Raw genomic sequence first — 5000 nt, forward strand, 5'->3', positions numbered from 1 at the left:
CAGCCTAGGCTGGGATGGTACCATTCTCCAGGATTTAAGGTGCAGCTTTAGAGTTGCTACAACAAGCCTGTGGTCAGTATTGAGGAACTGAGCACTCCGGTAGACCCTGCAGTTCTGGATCATCCTCCAACGACCGTCAATGAGCACATGGTCAATCTCCTTTGCCACACCGCCAGTGTTGGAATACCAAGTCCAGCGATGAGCTTGCAAGCGCTGAAACCATGAACCAGCCACCCTAAGTCCATGACTTCTTGCAAAGTCAAGGAACTTAGTGCTATTCTGGTTCATAGTTCCTGACCCATGGGGACCAACACACACCTCATAACCATCCCTATCAGTTCCAGTCGATGCATTGAAATCCCCCAAGACTAGAAGTGTATCTCGTCTGGGGCACTGATCAACCACAGACTCGAGTGTGGCGTAGAATGTGTCCTTCACGGTGAGATCACTCGCCTCAGTCGGAGCATAAATAGAGACCAGGGAAATGACACCTAAGGAGTGGCGAATCCTTAATCTCATAATACGCTCGTTTACCGGTGTTACCTCAATTATCATTGGGGTCAGCTTATTGGACACAGCTACAGCAACTCCTTGGGTATGGTAACCATCAGAGCGACCAGACCAATAGTAGGTGTAACCACCCACCATTATCTCGCCGCAATCCGGTCTCCGAACCTCAGAGAGAGCTGCAATCCCGATGTCCAAACGCTTGAGCTTAGATGATAACAGAGACAGGTGATCATCCTCTCTTAGGGATAGGACATTCCAGGCACCCACCCGAAGGGACCGCCTCAGGTTAACCCAAGAAGACCGCCGTCTGGTGGACGACACCTCAGCACCACTCCGACACACTCTCCCGCAATCTGACCCAGGGATGTTACCCTGTGGTTTCCCTCCTATCAAAGATTGGGGGTCCCGAAGGCTTTGCCCCAATCCTGTCATCCGGTGAGCTGCCCTGCGAAGGGAAGCTGCACAGGAGGTACTCCCATGGAGTGGGTTTTCAGATTTTTTTGCGTTTTTGCGTTTTGCGGAATGAAGCGTTTTACGGTGGCCGGAGTGCAAATCCTGCCACCAACCTCCTAATAAGAAGTAGCCCAACTGCAGGAGGATGTCAGCAGACACAGTTGGGCACTAGATATGGATGGCCGTTGGCTCACAAGGAGCTCCTCCGCCCTTTGACAGGTTTTGTTTTTAATCCTGCTGGGTGTCCATATCCAAACACCCTCCTCACCAGAAAACCTGGTGGGGGAGACGGTTTAGTTGCCGACAACCCGACCATGGAACAGGTTAGTACAGGTTTACATGGTACCTGTAGCAGGTCACAGATCGAACCTGACCTGACTTTCCTTTTGACGTCAACTATTTATTATTCCAAAGCCAAACATTCGTGAGCTCGATGTGATGTTAAAAATTGAACATGAAAAGTTTACTTACCGCATCTTTGCCACATCACAGACTTTAGTGTGTTACAAATGTGGACAGTATGGTCACACGAAAAATGAATGCCCAAGGGGCGTTGAAAAAGAATCAAGTAAAGTTGAAAATGTAAATGAATCTGAGGTCACTGGGGTGTCTACTGAGGCAGGGGGAAAGTCTGAAAATCAAACAAATGGAAAAATGAGTCTGGTTGGGTGACACGAGGAAAACGAAGGCACCAAAGTGCAGTTTTAGTCGAACCTTCTTCATACGCGGAAGCAGTCGCTGTGAAGAGGGTTTCACTCAATCGGAAAGAGAGTAACCAAAATCCTTCAGATGTTTATGCCTGCCCTCTCACATGTGATGACGAGGAGACTATGGAGCTTCAAAACACACCATCAGTCGATGTCCAAGGCGGAGACGAAACTTGTTCTGGACATACAGTAGGTAGTCATACACTGAAGCAGGATGTTCATGCGGAGATTGTGTCTAACACCCAAGAACCAACTGTTGAAAACATAGTCGTGCCTAATACCTCAGAACCAGCAGTTCAGACTACAGTGGAGCCTAATAACTCAGAGCCATCTGTCCAAACTATAGTTGTGCCAAACACCACAGAACAATCTCACCAAACTGTAATTGCACCGAGTACCATAGAACTGCCTGTCACATCTACAGCCACACCCATTACCTCAGTGACTTTAAAGCAGACACCTGAAAAGTTAGAAGGAAATCTGCTTCCTGAGGATTCCTTTTTCGTGAAACCATTTCCAATGTCTGCTATATCTGTAAAGAAAAAGGAAGCTGAATTTGAACACGAGTCGTGTGATTCCGATGATACTTGTTCAATATCAGATTCTTCTGAGTTGGATGGTGCAGCTGGAGATTCACAAGACCACAAGGGCTTAAATGCCCCTGCTCCTGCGAAGGTGATCAAGTTCCTCCACAACACCTTTCAGAAAAAAAATTAAACTAACCGATTTCTTTCTGGAACTCGATAAATTTATGCTTACCGCATCCCTTATTACTAAAAATCCGGCAGCCTATGGCGCCAATGAATCCCACGGACACAGATTGAGGAAATACGTAACTCTGGCAAGGAAAGAACTTCAGTAACCAGTACCCACCTATAAAATACTAAAATGGTTCTGTCTCTTGCTTGTTTAAACATAAATGGGGGCCGCGCCCCTATACATAAAACACACGTTCGACTGTTACTTGATCAAAAGCATATTGATGTAGCTCTTCTTCAGGATGTGCGTTGTGGACCGACTTGTTCTGCTGAGTGGCAAACCACAATAAGGGGTTCTTGGTTTTTCAGTTCCTTTGATTGCTGCAGTGCAGGAGTTGCTTTCTGGTTTCGATCAAGTCTTTCATCGGACCAAATTGTTTTTCACGAATTCATGCAGTCATTTGGCTTTTGTGTTTTTTTCTTATGGAGGCTATAAAATCACACTATTAAATGCTTATGTCCCAAGTAATCCTGCAAAAAGAAACGAATATTTTTCCATTCTTGACGATTGTTTGTCCCATATTTATTTTCGTGGTCTCGTATGCCTCGCTGGTGATTTTAATTGTACCTTGGAGCCAGCTCTGGACCGTAATGGCTCAGAACCTCACCCTGAGAGTGCAAAAGGGTTTGCGACCATTTTAGCAAAGTATAATTTGGTTGATGGTTGGAGATTGCAGCACCCCAAAGTTAAACAATATTCGTGGTGTCAAGCTTCCAATAACAGGGTATCGCTCGCTCGCTTAGATAGATTTTATGTTAATAATGATTTTCGGAACTTTATATTGTCTACGGCAATTTCTCCCTCTGGCTTTTCGGATCACCACCTAGTTTCTTTAAAATTAACTTTTCCCTATCTTCAACGTAGGAGCGCCTATTGGGCTCTAAATGTTAGTCTTTTGGAAGACATTGTTTTTTGCAATGCTTTTAGGATCTTTTGGACTTCTCTTTATGGAAGGAAAAATACTTTTCATAGCAAGCTACAATGGTGAGATATTGTAAAAATCCACATCAAAATCTTTTGTCAGCAGTATAAACTTCATCACTCTCAGGATAGTCTTTCGAGGATAACGATTCTAGAAAAAGAGGTTTTAGAATTGCAAAGAAATCCTCTTGAGTTGAACAGAAATCAAGGATAACGTAAATAATTTATAACTAAAAAAGAGCTTCTTCACAGTCTTGTCAACGAAAGGGCGAAAGGGGCTTTAGTGCGGCTTAAGATTAAAAATTTGAGTCTTTTTGACACTTCATCAAAGTTTTTCTTCTCTTTGGAGAGGAAAACTAAAGCTCAACAACAACTATTATCTGTACAATCACCTGAAGGAGAGATAGTAAGTGAACCTAAGATGATTAAAAGAATTGTAGTCGATTATTTTTCTTCTTTATTCTGTGCAAAAAAGATTGATTTGAATGTTGCAAAAGCTTTTATTGAACCTTTACCCAAGTTGTCTAAGTCACAGCGAGCCTCTTTCGAGAGTTCCATCACGCTGGAGGAGTTGGGTCTTGCTCTTTCCAGTATGGCGTCCGGGAAAGCTCCTGGTCTGGATGGAATCCCCTGTGAATTCTACAAAACCTTTTGGGACATTATCGGACCCGAACTTTTGGAAGTACTCAAGGAAAGTTTTCAAGTTGGGGAGCTCCCCCTAAGTTTCCGGCGAGCCGTCGTTTCCTTGTTACCAAAGAAGGGAGACACCCAGTTACTCAGAAACTGGCGTCCTGTCTCCTGACTGAACACCGACAAGATTTTTTTCAAAGGTCCTTGCCTCTCGCTTAAAATTGGTAGTCCAATCTTTGGTGCATCCTGATCAAACCTGTTGTGTGCTTGGACGATCAATATATGACGATCTTGGCGCTGTTTGTGACATTGCTGATGTGTGTGATCTTCTGCATAAAAGTACTGGCTTAATCTTTGTTGATCAAGAGCATACCTTTGATAGTATAGATCATAGGTATCTATTTGCTATCCTAAAGGGTTTTGGTTTTGGTCGTATTTTTGTATCATATATTCAGTTGTTGTATCACAATATTTATAGTTTATTCAAAATAAATAATGAGTTGATTCCTCCCTTTACTGTTACCAGAGGAATAAGGCAAGGGTGTCCCTTATCCGGACTCCTTTATGTTCTTTCCATTGAACCCCTTTTAGTTAAATTGCGTGAGAAACTTGTGGGATTCTCTGTCGCTCCGGACATACCTGCTATAAAAGTTGTTGCTTATGCAGATGATATCTGCACTACAATTCAATGTCAAGAAGATGTATCTGAACGACTTAAAACTATGAATAATTTTACCCTTGCTTGCTCAGCCAGAGTAAACTGGACAAAGAGTTATGCCTCCTTTTTGGATTAGCAATGCATTTTTCCTTCCCAACACTACCTGGCAATTTATCCTGGAAGAATAATAGTGTTTACCATTTGGGTGTACACCTTGGTGATGCTCAAAGTATTCAGAAAAACTGGGATGGACTAACAGACAAAGTCTACTCCAGACTTCAGAGGTGGAGGGGCCTTCTGTGCAAATTATCATATCATGGAAGAGTTTTAGTTATTAACAATTTGGTCTCTTCCATCTTGTG

This window comes from Eptatretus burgeri, chromosome 3, assembly GCF_056783735.1.
Source record: "Eptatretus burgeri isolate ZD-2024b chromosome 3, Ebu_testis_v1, whole genome shotgun sequence".
Classification (NCBI taxonomy): Eukaryota; Metazoa; Chordata; class Myxini; order Myxiniformes; family Myxinidae; genus Eptatretus; species Eptatretus burgeri.